The 15,974-nt window shown below is 37.5% G+C and overlaps 1 protein-coding gene across 1 annotated transcript in view; it reads left to right on the top strand.

The window, feature by feature from the left end:
• Ance-3 (angiotensin-converting enzyme Ance-3) overlaps window positions 1-15,974 on the top strand; it is a 190,592-nt gene that overhangs the window by 108,093 nt on the left and 66,525 nt on the right. The window lies entirely within an intron of this gene.

Here is a 15,974-nt window from a genome sequence, read left to right as displayed (position 1 = left end):
TGTATAGATTAAGTGAATTGAGCAGACGGCCCGCTTGATGCTTAACGTTCACCAAAGCCTGTAAATACTGTAATATTCATATCTTTGGTCAAGTAGAGGCGTCATGTTTTAACGGCCGTCTGGTGTAGTGGTAAGTGACATGGTCACTACACAAGGGGGTCGCGGGTTCGAATCCCGCCAAGGGAAGATATTTGTATGATAAATATAAATGTTTTTTCCAGGGTTATGGATGTATATTAAATATATGTATGTTTATAATAAAAATCTTACATTTATATCCGTTATCTGGTACCTGTAACACAAGTTCTTTACGAGCTTATCACGGGACCAGTTAACGTGGCGTGATTGTTAGTAAATATTTATTTTTTTATTTATGTTTCAATCGATTTGTGTCAATGGAAATTCTTCCCAAACTGGAATGTAAGATCGCTTCGCAGCAGATATTGGCAATGCGGTACCAATCCATATTTGGGTTCTAGTGACCTTCACGAAATAATTAAATTAAAAATGATTTAAATGATAAACTTAATTTCTGTCATGTTTGTTTGAGGAAATATAATAACGTTTATAGCAATTTAATACGTATAATTTTAATTGCTGTTAATAACATCTAGTATGTATTTCTTGATATTTCAAGAGTAGTCAACACCGGTTTTTATTTTGGCCAACTGCTAGTTTTTCTACGGATTTTTTTGTATTTATCTTATCTAAAAAGAACCCAAATTGTAAGTTGAAAACATTTAATATCTTAATGTATATTATATAATTCTTCGGTCCGTGTGTATGTTAGTGAATTTATCCTAAAGGGCTGGATCGATTTTGATGAATTTTTTTGTGTGTAGTCCCGTGAGTTCGAAAATGGCTTAGATTCACAATTCGGTCATCTTCAAAAGAAATAATTAGTTAAAGATTTATAATAAAAACTTGAAATTTTCGGATTTAAGACAAGATTTACAAGATAACGACTGTCCGGTCCACAAGTAACCGTATAATGTACCGGACTAGCTTAGTGGACTGCAACGCTTATTTCATTTCTGAATAGCTATTATTATTGTTAGATGCTAAGTTTTGTTAAGATTAATAATATTAGATTGAAAGCAGACAGTAAGGTTAAGTTAACGAAGTTCAAAACTGTATTTTGGTTGACGCGACCTGCGATATGCTAAATAATAAAACTTAAATTATTATATTCAAAATATCTGTACCATCGTAGCTGCTTAGTTAAAGTTGTTTTAAGCTAGGACTACAAGCTCAGCTTTTAATCGGTGTTCACACTATAAGTATCTTCTTCTATCTATGCTGATACCCTTGAGAGGCAATTTCAGTGTAAACTTAACTAATAGGTGAGCACGGGGCTCAAACCTGACGACGTTGCTAACACTAACCCTAGCAAGAGCAGTGATTCCCAGAATCTACCACCGGATCGGAAACGCGACCCACTGAGAAGATCCGGCGAGAAACTCAGTGGGCTGTGTCTGTGGGTTAATTTACTCCCTTGATTGAGTATCGGAAAGATGTACCGTATCTTTGGTACGCAATATACATTTAAAAAAACTTGCAATATTGAATTGCAATAAGCGTTGCGATATTGAAATTAGGAATTGTTGCATTCTGAAGGACGCTCGTGTGAAACAAAAAAAAAATCAAAATCGATGCATCCCAATACAGAAATAAATGTATAATTTAACGCTTCGAAATAGCTATGCATCAAACCTGGGAGTGTCAGAATTGCGGTTTCACCATCTACGTAACATTTTATAACACGTTATAATCCTGATTGCTACATCCAAAAAAAGTATAACGAATAAATAAATGGTAATTTGGTTTTTGCGAAATATTATACATGAATATTTTTGTACTGCTTGGCTTAAGGGCCTCACAGAGATCAGTGTTAATGGCGTTATTCACCTCAAGTAACGAGATGAATGTCTCAATATTATTACCTAAACTAAGAAATGGAGATGCACTCCGCGACAAACGCGCCATCTTTTTTTTTTGCTTTGATGGATGGACGAGCTCACCGCCCACCTGGTGTTAAGTGGTTACTGGAGCCCATAGACATGTACAACGTCTAAGGTCTCAGTATAGTTACAACGGCTGCCCCGCCCTTCAAACCAAAACGCATTACTGCTTCACGGCAGAAATAGGCAGGGTGGTGGTACCTACCCGTGCGAACTCACAAGATGTCCTACCACCAGAAATAAATGTGTAATAAAAAACAAACGGGTTGATTGTGGTTCTGGAGTTTCCCGCTTCAATGGCGAATTAATAGTCCGGTATTAATACTATCCTATTGATACATATTCATAGTTATAAAATGATTATATTGTCATTCTTCGTACGCGTTTAGTCTACTAATATATAAATCTACAGTGGTTTTTACGGATGTTCCGTTATAACTACTGAACCATGCATCCGATTGACTTGAAACTTGGTATCCATGTAGAAAATACATGTACTTAATGGTTAGGCTAATATTTATATGAGCGTTGGACTCGCTAATAATAATGACAATAAATAATAATGTTAATTTTAAATGCGCAGCGAAGCGGGCGAGTACGGCTAGTTTTCTTATAATAATATGTCATAAAATAACAATCAAAAATTCCGTTACAAACAAACAAACGTCCATAAAAACATAATATTCATTATTAAAACTTTTCCTATATTGATTTCTTTGTTTTAATGAATGACTTCATGTAACAATGTAAATGAAGGCAATCAAACAATCCAAGTGAAGGCTAAGTTCGGCGAATGCTATGAATCTAACATGCTGTCACAACTAAGTCATGTTCAAGAAAACACCGATTATAAATATTTGAAATTGACGTTTTATTTACGAAAAACTTGACACTTAGGTTCAATTAGTTAAAGATCATTTTTGTTTATCGAACACTCAAAGGGATTGCGGTAATATTTAACGTTTACAAACACGAATTGTCGAATGATTGCATCCGTTTGCATCAGTACGGATACTCAACGACCTCTGGCTAACGTAAAACTAGTATTATTCAGGAATTCTGTTGTGAACAATTAATTATATTTACGTCACATCCGGTCAATAGTACAGTTTGATAGACGACACTCGTATATGCCTCATTTCAACGGTGAATTAGCTACGCGTGAGAAGATATCGTCCAAAATTATTCAATGCGCACATTCTTTACTCAAATTACATTTTAAGAATTGTAACATTTACAAAGGAAATTGAAAAAACCGCTTTAACTCTTAGTTTAGATTTACAAAAAAGCTTTCAGTCTAAGCTCGGTTTAAAGCTAGACAACGAATTGCGGGTCCGGTTGCCTATATTAAAGACAATGAAAAAAGCTCTCAGCGATAAACAGAGCACACCAATGAAAGCTGTGCGGATAGCCGATCGCGTTCTGATATGGTCTCTCTAGACCAGTGATTCTCAACCTTTTTTTTGTTGCGGCACATATTTAACGATTTCAAAATTTGGCGGCACACAAAAAAAAAAGATAAAAATTATTTACTTACTACAACACACTGCATAAATAGTTTATCAAAAAATTTTAATAAACGAAATAAACTAAAATATACTACAAATTTTTTTTTGTGGATTTAAATATATATTCATGTTTAAAATATTTTTCTTTTAAAATGATATAATTTAGTAATATTAATATTATTATATATTCGCAAAATTTGGCGGCACATTTTTGAAATTTGGCGGCACACAAAAGTGCCGCGGCACAGTGGTTGAGAATCGCTGCTCTAGACCATCAGCCTAGGATATAAATAAAAATCAATAAAGAAATTTCGGAGTCTCATTCGTCGTTCGTCGCGCAATGCGTTAAAGTCTGCTGGTGCCACTACTGCTACTACTGCTGTTCCAATACAAAACAAACCGACAAGTTCGTCTTTTCATACATACATTTACCTCACAAGTGTTGTACACGTATGCTCTCGTGAAAGGCACAAACAACAACGCAATAAGTGTAGCTAAATACAAAATAAGAGATCCAAAACCCAAATTATCTATAACATTCTAAATTTACGTTGTGTAACTTTCGTATTTTGCCTTGCAACTACAGTATACAGAAGTTTCTTTTGTTACGTACAGAAGATAGTTTTTAAATGTTTCCTTGTAAGATATACAGTCCTTTCCAATTTTTAGCTTTCGCCGAAAATTCTAAACACTCTTTAGTTATACATACTTCCTTTTGATGTGAAACATCTATAGCCGCACGTAAAACCGATTTCTGGCGTGGCGACACACGCCGTGGCGACGCGTCGCCACGCGATATGATGGTATATATATACAGTCTATATGCAGTAGTGTGTCGGTGTGGCGACGCGTCGCCATGCGCAATCGACTGTGCGATTCTCTCCCACTCGATCCGGCGTTAAGCCATCTCTCTCGCTACACTGAGCTCGGATACCTATAGTGTATACTCCGTAGTGTATACAGTGTTGTTTACTACAGTACACATAACCTGTGTTTTACTTGAAAACATATTATTTTTTCGTAATATTTTATTTTATCATTATGACATATTTAGTTCCTATCACAATCTGTTCTTTTCTGCATATAACTTTTACAAAATAATGTCGATGTTTCACATCTGCCAGGCGTCCCGTAACGGCTCACATTTTTTTAATAACTTATGCAATTATAATTAGACAATAATAATTTAATTTTAAAACAATAATAAAATAAAACCACGCTATGTTTTTAAACATTAACAAAAGCAAAACATTAACTGTCCCCTTCACAATCATAAGCTAGACCGCGCGAGAGAGAGATGGGCAGACTTTTCATGATGCGCATGCAGCGCGACGTTACGCCGCGCGCTTATTCACAAACACTACACAAGCGCAACGTGTGAATATGTTGAACGCGAGCTCTATGGTAGGCGGAGTGAGGTGCTATGTTTTATTTTCGTTACGGAATTTCTTGATTCGATCGCCGCGCTCAAAGCCCGCGATAAAAGCTATGCAATAGCTTAATATATAAATTTCCTTACCCAATATACTTTCAGATATCGTCCTGGTTCTGCCTTCAAATTAAAATCGTTGTATATACATACTTTATTAATAATATTTACATAAATTATGGGCATGAGGATTGACTCTAAATAAATATATTTTAATCATACTTCGATAGAGTTGGTTATTAATTCTACGTCTGTTTGTTCATAGTACTGCAATTTATATAAGTTGATCCTTCATGAGTATAGTGTAGAAATGGAATCATCACCTTATTTACATCAATGTTTTAGCTCGTTTGTTTAAATTACGTTAATAAATATAATGTTCGTAACATAATGCTTACACTAATTACCGTTTTTGTAAATAAATCTCAGATATTAGATGGCGCCATTAGGTTTAACTTCGCAATTCGCGAAACAATTCAGCGCGTTTAATTTGCTTGCTTTGTATACGACATAATTGTTCGGGTGGAATATTTATTGCTTTGTTCGATAAACAACTGGTGGTAGGACCTCTTGTGAGTCCGCGCGGGTAGGTACCACCGCTCCGCCTATTTCTGCCGTGAAGCAGTAATGCGTTTCGGTTTGAAGGGCGGGGCAGCCGTTGTAACTATACTGAGACCTTAGAACTTATATCTCAAGGTGGGTGGCGCATTAACGTTGTAGATGTCCATGGGCTCCAGTAATCACTTAACACCAGGTGGGCTGTGAGCTTGTCCACCCACCTAAGCAATAAAAAAAACTATTTTTTTCATACCTATTCGATAGTTTTAAGGGGCTATTCCAGCTATGCCCGGGCGGGTGGGTGAGCTCACGGGTTCAACCTGAGAGAATTTGCTAACACTGGCCCTAGCTAGGGTAGTGCTTCTCAGAATCTACCACCGGATCGGAATCGCGTCCCACTGAGAAGATCCGGCGAGAAACTCAATTCCACCACCCATCACGAGTCACGAATTCTAAGTCTCAGTTTTACAGTACAACGGTTGCCCTTTTTTTTTAAGAATGAACTGTAATAATATGGCTGGACAGGAAATTCGTATGATAACACAATAATCAAAAAAAAATTCTTGCTAAAAAAATATTCCTCTTTATGGAACTTTGAGCTTCTCGCGGTAGGCCCAAGAAACGTTGGTTGGATGTGGTAAAAGCGGATATGGAGGAGAATAACCTCAACCAGAAGGATGCCGAAAACTAGGCAAAGTGGAAGAGTTTTAGTAGGAAAGCGGACCCCGGCAAACCCGGAAACGCAAGGAAGAAGAAGAAGACGGAGCTTCGAGCTTAAAATGCACCTACCTTTAAAGAGATTATATATAAATGGCAGGCCCCTCGTTGGGAGGCCCAAGCACAGAACCGCTTGGAGTGGAGACGCTTGGTACAGCAGGGCGTGCATGTCTTTGAAAACGACAGGAGGCGCGAACTGGACGACAGACGAAATAAACTGAAAAATAGACCGCCTCCACCATTTTTTACAACTTCGTGGGTGGTGTTCTTACGTGTAGCTTCTGTTTGCGCACGCTTAAGAACAAGATAGGCTACCATAGCCATATTGGAGCGCATGAGAGGCGCGACCACCAGCTTTTAAGTTATTTAACAGAAAATTTTGGTCGCTGTTGCCGAAACCGGCTTGGAACCATGATGATGATGATGATATAAATGGCAATGAATTCAGCCATTTACCCGAATAAAGGTTGATGAAGTTACAATTCTATTGTTTAACGGCATCCCACCCTTCAAACTGGAACGCTGGACTTCGCACCAGAGATATACATGGGTGTGCTCAGTTCTCGACGTCCTCTTCTAAAATGGCTTGGTTCGACTGTACGAAATAGGATCTGCGAGAGAAGTGTTTGAGTGAAATGATGACGTGTGATAGGCCTGAATGGATGAAGAGGATATGCTGCCCTGACCCCATAAAGTGGGATAATGACTAGAAGAAGAAGATCTCTCCCAATGTGGTCTCACAATATGCCATATCGTCATTTATTGCACACACAAAACAGATAATCTCTACCTATATATATAAAAATGAATTGCTGTTCGTTAGTCTCGCTAAAACTCGAGAGCGGCTGGACCAAATTTGCTAATTTTGGTCTTGAATTATTTGTGGAAGTCCAGAGAAGGTTTAAAAGGTAGATAAATATGAAAATGCTCGGGATGAAATAAAAATAACAATTTTGTTTTCCCTTTGATGTGTCCCACGTCGGACGGATTCCTTTTGTTCGTTTTAAGTTTATTTTATACAAAACTTTAGGTCTTTTATTTATCGATTGAGGCACTACGAAGTCTGCCGGATCAGCTAGTTTATGATAAAGATTCAACATCCGTATCATGTTCATAGATAATACACATAAATTAGTTATCACATTTTAAACACATCCGTTTCTCTTGCAATAAACTAATGCTCGTTTGAGTTTATCAAAACGCAAATGTCGTAATAAGATTAAATATATCCTCACGTGAAACATCATTTAAGTAACTCATGATCTGATTTGCTTGATAAATTGATACATCGATTTTGATCTTCCAATTCGAACGGTAGATTATATAACTTCTCAACTACATAGTTAATAAGAGCGCTTTTTCTACATTGAAGAGTAATTAAATGAATGATTGTACTTATAAGTCAGTGTTATTTATAAAAATAACAGGGGATTTTAAATATTTTTACTATACTTTGCTATACTTTTATCATATTGGCCTATTTAAATTTATTGATATAAATAAATAAAAGCAAAAGAGCTATAAACCTACCGTTTGGCCGTTGTTTGTACTGCCTATTTCTGCCGTGAAACAGTAATGCGTTTCGGTTTGAAGGGTGGGGTAGCCGTTGTAACTATACTGAGACCTTAGAACTTATATCTCAAGGTGGGTGGCGGCATTCACGTTGTAGTGGGTTCCGGTAACCACTTAACCCCAGGTGGGCTGTGGCTCGTCCTTTTATCTATGCATTAAATTCTAATTCAAATTCAAAATCATTTATTTCAACTTAGATGTCAGTATGACACACTTGTTGAATGTCAAAATACAAATAACAATGTTAACTCTACCACCGGTTCCAAAAAAAAGCCAGTCCTGAGAAGAACCGGCGATACAAACTCGGCGGGCTTTTTTTTTGTTTTTTCTCAAATATTTTCTTTTTTTTAAATAAATAAAAATATTTACAATAAAGGAAAAAACAAGTCAAAAAATACAATTAAAAAAAAATAATAATAATGAAAAATGAAAAGGCCAGGAGCGAGCGCCTCATTCCCACGTAGTGCCATCTAGTAAATAATCCTTAACTTTATAATATGCCTTGTTCCTTAATATTTTTCTTAAATCTAGGAACAGGTAGTAATAGAACGTTTAGTGGGATCTTGTTGAAAAGTTGTACACCCAGCCCCCTAAAAGAGTTGCTTATTTTCTTAATTCGAGCCGCCGGCAACGCAAGCCTATGTTTGTTCCTAGTGTTCACATTGTGCAAATCGCAGACTCTGGGGAATTCTTCAATGTTTTTACGCACGTAAAATAAATTTTCAAAAATGTATTGGGACGCTAAAGTTAGAATTTTGATTTCCTTAAACTTGTCCCTCAAGGATTCCCTCGGGTGCATATTATAAATAGCACGAATAGCCCTCTTCTGCAGGATGAAAATCGTTTCGACATCGGCAGCATTGCCCCATAGCAAAATGCCATAGGACATAACACTATGAAAATAACTAAAATAAACCAGGCGTGCCGTATCTTCATTAGTATACGTTCGTATTTTTTTTACCGCAAACGCTGCAGAACTAAGTCTACCCGCTAACTTGCATATGTGAGGACCCCACTGTAGCTTGGAATCAACTGTTATACCAAGAAAAACTGTCGAATCCACAAGCTCCAGTGTCTCTCCACTTACAGTAATATTAGTGTCTACTTGTCTAACATTAGGTATGGTAAATTTTATACATTTTGTTTTTTTGTTATTTAATAACAGATTACTAACACTAAACCAATGTACCACGCGCGAGATAGCATCATTCACATCGTCTTATCTTCCAAATGTCGTTTAATTTTAAACAATAATGATGTATCGTTAGCGAATAATACGACCTCGTGACGGGTTTCAAAAAACTTTGGTAAATCATTGATATATACAAGAAATAGGAAATCCCAATATGGAACCCTGAGGAACACCCATATTAAGTAATTCACCGGAAGATCTCGTTCCTTTAACGTCTACCTTTTGGATTCTTCCGGATAAATAAGATTTAATAAGTTCTAATGAATAAAATAGATGTCCGTTTTTTTTATTTATAGGTATGAAATAACTTGACAGACACTTCATTCGCTTAATATCTATATACATCTTTCTATATTTAAGCTTAAATAAGTATGTAAATAAAAAAATCTATACAAAAAAAACAAAAACAAAATCGTCAAAAGAAACACATGATGTACGGCAGAAATAGCTAAGACGGTAGTTGCCAGGCCAGACTCTATAAATTTCCTACTGCATCAGCTTCTAAGATTAGGAGACGGACAGGCGGGACAGGAAATTATGTATTTGCAGTAATACCCATCGCATACTTGTATTTTTAAATTAATTTTCATTATGATCTTGGCTTTAATGCTACATCAGCGTTACTATTAATCTCTAAGCCTAATCTTAAACCTAATCCTAAACCTAAATCTAAACCAACTCCGTATGTAACTAGAGCTCACTTTCCAATGTTCGATTCCATCAACATTTAATAATTGTTTTGAAATTTAATTGAAGATCCTCCGTAATTTAGCCATCGTTATTTTTTAATTTTTTCAGCTTTCAAATGAATACCACCTATCGGTCACAAACGGAATTAAAAGCACCGTTCGAAACAAAATTCTTTCCACACGAACTAATATTATAGGCGCGTATCAAAAATACATTTACTTGCCAACGAATATAGATGGCGATAGTACGCTGCGTGCGTTGACCTTTAGCACGTTGCAGTCGGTTGCAGTGGGAGTTCTCGAATATATTAAGTGTATAATCTATGTATTAAGTGTATAATCTATGGTGGGAGTCGGTGTGTATAAAATATGTAGTATTCGTTGAAACTATGGGCGTTAGTGATTAAATGCAATTAATGTGGCTAATTTTACCCAAATACAGTTTTTATTATTATAAACAATAATAACAAAGTATATAAATATTTTTTTTGCTGATGCTACCCCTCGTTTGAGGCCATATTGTCAGTGGCAAACTTTGCGCGAAAGGGTAGTACTACCGTAAATTTTACTAATCACTAGAAAGAGACAATCGAGTAGCTTTCGCCAGTATTGTCGTCTCTGTTGCTCTATACACGAACGTCCCGCGTCTTTTTTCTTTTTTTTTCCTACCTAAGTCTAGAGTACTCTAGAGTCTAGAGAGACCATCAGCGTAACCTTAACTATTAGGTGAGCTCGCGGGGCTCAAACGTTGTAGATGTCTATGGGCTCCGGTAACCAGTTAATACCAAGTGGACTGTGAGGTTGTCCACCAAGCAATAAAAAAAAATCGTGTGTTGAACCAGAGAGAATTTGCTAACACCAGCAAGAGTGGTGCTTCGTAGAATCTACCACCGGATCGGAAACGCGACCCACTGAGAAGATCCGGCGAGAAACTCAGTGGGCTGTCTGTAGGTTAATTTACTCGCCTAGTCCTTCGTCGCAAGCGACGGGTTCGACAAGAACGATGACCGGTCCTTGGGGTACCTAAAAGCAAGGTTAGTGAATCGGGAGGATCCGAAATGACGTGTGAATAAAAGCATCGAATATAATTAATACAATATTTATTTACTGCATATATTCATAATTGGTTGGCAATAAATATTTCCGAAAAGTAACATGGGTTCAAAATAGCCGATCCTTTCCACCCGGGAAAATCAAATTCGCAACAAAATGTTTTAATAATGCTTTCTATGGTTTATGGTATTTATGGTCTAACATGAGGAGGAGCTTACAAACCGCTTCCACGTTCCATTCAAGTTTGTAAATACAGAGATTTAAGTTTCACATCTCATGACCGATGCTTTTTATTGCTTAGATGGGTGGACGAGCTCACAGCGCACCTGCTGTTAAGTGGTCACTTTAGCCCTTAGACATCTACAACGTAAATGCGCCACCCACCTTGAGATATAAGTTCTAAGGTCTCAGTATATTTACAACGGCTACCCCACTCTTCAAACTGAAACGCATTACTGCTTCACGGCAGAAATAAGCGGGGTGATGGTACCTACCCGTGCGGACTCACAAGAGGTCCTACCACCAGTAATAGTGAGTTTACCTACTTTTTATTTTACTATGCCTATTCGCTGGTAGCCTAAGGGACTATTCCAGATACGCGCGGATGTATAGGTGAGCTCACGGGCTCAACTTGAGAGAATGTGCTAACCCTAGCCCTAGCAAGAGCAGTGCTTCGCAGAATCTAACACCGGATGGGAATCGCGACCCACTGAGAAGATCCGCCGAGAAACTCAGTGGGCTCGCGCAATGGAGCCTAAGTTACAACAGACGATTACGTTAATATGAATTAACATATTTTTCAAAAAAGAACATTGCTCTGAATTTATTAAAGAACACCACACATTTCCCCACACGTATTGCGTATGTGCGCTTAAGGCGATGAAACAATGCACCCATTCAGTTGCATTGTGCCATTGTCGCTTTTTTCGCAAACCAACATACACGTACAGTGGCGTGCAAAAATAAAGATTATATCGAGACGTGAAAAGCTGTTTGGTTTAAGCGACATATAGATTTATAATTAAAGGTGCATTTTATGTATTTAGTACTAGCGACTCGCCTTCGCTACGCTTCGGAAACATTAAATTTTATTATTGATAGGCGAAGCCCGCCATGTTGCGCGCGGTACGACAATAACTGCAGGTGACGCCGCGGGGCGAAGGTAGTCTAAAAAGTAGCCTAAGTTACTCCTTATATCATCAGCTACATGTCAGTGAAAGTCCCGTCAAAATCGGTCCAGCCGTTCCAGAGATTAGCCAGAACAAACAGAGAGACAGACAGATAAAAATTGTAAAAATTTTATATAAGTGTATGTACCGTATATATAGGTATATTCCAATGCATATAGTACAAAGCGGTTATTTCAATATTACAAACTGACACTCCAATTTTATTTATATGTATAGATTAGCATCTACGATATGTTTAATTGAACTTCAATTAAGTTCAATGCCGCTCTTGTGAAGCTGGAAAAATGACGCTTAAACCAAATAGTCTTTCTGCGCTCGATTTTGTGATTTAACTAACGAAGATGGCTTTTGTAGATAGATGTCTGATCTGATCGAGAGACCTGAGCACTAGTGAATACGTTTCATCAATATTTTGCTACAAATTGAAACCACTTTTAATAATTATTAATTATAATTAGGACATTAGTTTAAAATAATAATAGAATCCACTAGAATTAATTAATATGTAAGAAAAGATGAATGAATGTAAATGAAAAATAAATGTAAAAAAGCTTGAATATAGCCAAGGTTTTCCATTTATGGACATTTGATACGCATTTATTAACTTGACCTGTATACATATTATGTAGGCGTTCGCTCCTGGCCTTTTCATTTTTCATTATTATTATATATTTTTTTTAACTGTATTTTTTGACATGTTTTCTCGTTTATTGTAAATATTTTTACTTATTTAAAAAAAAAGTAAATATTTGTGAAAAACCAACAAAAAAAGGCCCGCTGAGTTTGTTTCGACGGTTCTTCTCAGGACTGTGGCTTTTTTTGGAAGCGGTGGTAGACTTAACATTGTTATTTATATTTTGACATTCAACAAGTGTGTCATACTGACATCTAAGTTGAAATAAATGATTTTGAATTTGAATTTGAATTGGTATATTTATGGAATCCTTCGCCGTAATTTTCGCCAAATTCAGCCGTCTGATCAACTGGAAATTTGCACATCAAAATTTACGAATCTTTATTTTTTAACTACTACTTATGGTAGGACGTTTTGGTCCGCACTATCCGCACTGATAGGTACGACCACCCTGCCTATTTCAGCCGTGAAGCAGTAATGCGTTTCAGCTGGAAGGGTGGGGCAGCTGTTGTAACTATACTGAGACTTTAGAACTCATTTTTCAAGGTGGGTGGCGGCATTTACTTTGTAAATGTCTATGGGCTCCAGTAACCACTTAACACCGGGTGGGCTGTGTGCTCGTCCACCCATTTAAGCAATAACAAAAAAATTATAATCTTCGTATCATGCCGATTTGAGCACTTTGATACTGGAGATATACGATACTACTGCTGTGCGGTGTAAAGAAATTTCTGATTGTGAGTGGTAAGCTCATACTTAGATATATGGTATTTCCGCTTACCGAAGGCAATAATAAAAATGTATCTCATGTTCTATCATCTACTACGTTTAATATGGACGTAACAGCGCGTTTCATTTAGTAATCTTTAAAAATACACGCTTCTAGAAAATTCTCACAGGTATCTAAATAATTAATCCAACGGCATACATAATGGTCAATTCGAACGAAAAAAACAAATGCAAACAATAATATAATTAAGTGTAGGCAGCACTATTGTTCGCGATTGTACAAAGAATTTGCAAGTTCTTGTGAAAAGTTCCCAACTTGCCTTTTTCTGGTTTCGCCATTAATATAGTGCATCGCGAGTAATTAGGTAGTTAGTTCGATTGTTACTAATGCTAAAGCCAGCCAACTGAGTTTCTCGCCGGATCGTCTCAGTAGGTCGCGATTCCGATCCTTAGGTAGATTCTTCGAAGCATTGCTCTTGCTAAGGGCATTCTCTCAGGTTGAATCCGTGAACTCACCTAACCGTCCGGGAGTAGCAAGAATAGTCTGTTAGCTAGGCTATCAACGAATAGGTAGGGGGAAAAACTGTTAAATTTCAGTGGTTAGTTGCTGATGCTAATGAACATAAGTACTAAAATATCGTTTTATTTATATTGATGTGTTTATAAACCGTTTTTTTTCTTTCCTACCTATGCTGATAGCCTTGAGAGGCTATATCAGCTTCACCCTAACATGTAAGCAAGCTCACGGGGCTCAAACCGAAGTGATGCTAACACTAGCCCTAGTAAGAGCAGTGCTTCGCAGAATCTACCACCGGATCGGAAACGCGACCCACTGAGAAGATCCCGTGAAAAACTCAGTGGGCTATAATATTTTTTTTTTTTTTTTTTATTGCCCTTGTAGGCAGACGATCATACAGCCCACCTGATGGTGAGTGGTTACCGTCGCCCATGGACTTCAGCAATGCCAGGGGCAGAGCCAAGCCGCTGCCTACCGCTTAATACTCTCCACAAGCCTCGTTTGAAGAAGGACATGTCATAGCGCTCGGGAAACACCGTGGAGGGGAGCTCATTCCATAGCCGGATGGTACGTGGCAAAAAAGACCTCTGGAAACGCACTGTGGATGACCGCAGTGGCTCCAGGTAGTATGGATGAACTCTACTCCGGTGGCGGGCGGTGCCGGTATCATCTCGAACAATTCCTCAGAGCACTCCCCATGGAACATACGGTAGCACTCCCCATGGAACATACGGTAGGTACATATATAACGCGTCTTAAGTTAGTGCGAAAGTAAAGTATTTATTAGAAATGTCGGGAACTGCAAAATGTACAAATATAATGATGTGTTGGGATCTCGTAAAAATATTGCCTCATTTCTTCCTATCGTCCATAAATTTGGATAAATGTCCGAAGTATAACTTGATAAAACTTACATAATGTTAACTGTAAAAACGAAATTTTATTAAGCAAGAAAAATGCGCTCTGTAGTGGTTCGCGCTTAAGACATCCATTCGCTCAATTTACCGTACTCCTTCATAATTATCACTGATTTTAATACGACCACAGCTCTTATAATTATTTCGATAATTAATTCGATCATAGAAGTCGTCGTGGCCTAAAGGATAAAACGTCCGGTGTATTCGTATGTAGCGATGCACTGGTGTTCGAATCCCGCAGGCGGGTACCAATTTTTCTAATGAAATACGCACTCAACAAATGTTCACGATTGACTTCCACGATGAAGGAATAACATCGTGTAATAAAAATCAAACCCGCAAAATTATAATTTGCGTAATCACTGATGGTAGGACCTCTTGGGAGTCCGCACGGGTAGGTACCACCACCCCGCCTATTTCCGCCGTGAAGCAGTAATGCGTTTCGGTTTGAAGCGCGGGGCAGCCGTTGTAACTATACTGAGACCCTAGAACTCATATCTCAAGATGGGTGGCGCATTTACGTTATAGATGTCTTTAGACTCCAGTACCACTTTACACCAGGTGGGCTGTGAGCTCGTCGACCCATGTAAGCAATAAAAATAAAAACCCGGAACACAATGTTCACCCGACCATGTATCGGCTAAGTCATGTTATATTAAATCGATGCTAATCCCTGATGCAATGTATATTAATCAAAAATGCAACAAAGCTATAATATGCTAGTTAAATAATAATTACCTACATTACATAAAATAGCTAATCTGAACTGATGCACTGAGAGTGTGGACTTGATAAAAAGAATTAAATTATATTATTTATTTATTTTCTGCGTAGTAACCGTGGAATGTAGTCACCATAATCAGGGAAACAGATATAGTATTGTCATTCTAAGCAACACAACAAAAAAAAAATTGGATAGTTTTTTTTTTACGTACGCTAGAACGAATAGTGCCGAAAGACAAAGATACATTACGACGTATAGCTTATTAAGTTCTCCACATTAAGTTCTTCACACTAATAAAAATGCAATAAATATCAGTTGTAATACATCCAAACGAAAATTGTAAATGCGATAGTGCCTTTCTTTGCTACGATTTTGCGTATTAAATACTCAACTGATCATGATATTTTCTATAGACATAGTTAGTCATTGGAGCCCATAGACATCTACAACGTAAATGCCACCACCCACCTTGAGACACCAGTTCTAAGATCTCACTTTTAACAGTACTACGGCTTCCACGCCCTTCAAACCGAAACGCATTACTGCTTCACGACAGAAATATTCTGGGTGGTGGGTACCTACCC

This window comes from Bombyx mandarina, chromosome 09 (genome assembly GCF_030267445.1).
Source record: "Bombyx mandarina strain Sakado chromosome 09, ASM3026744v2".
Taxonomy (NCBI): domain Eukaryota; kingdom Metazoa; phylum Arthropoda; class Insecta; order Lepidoptera; family Bombycidae; genus Bombyx; species Bombyx mandarina.
The sequence above is the reverse complement of the archived record's forward strand: the minus strand, read 5'-3'. Positions and strand labels throughout refer to the sequence as shown.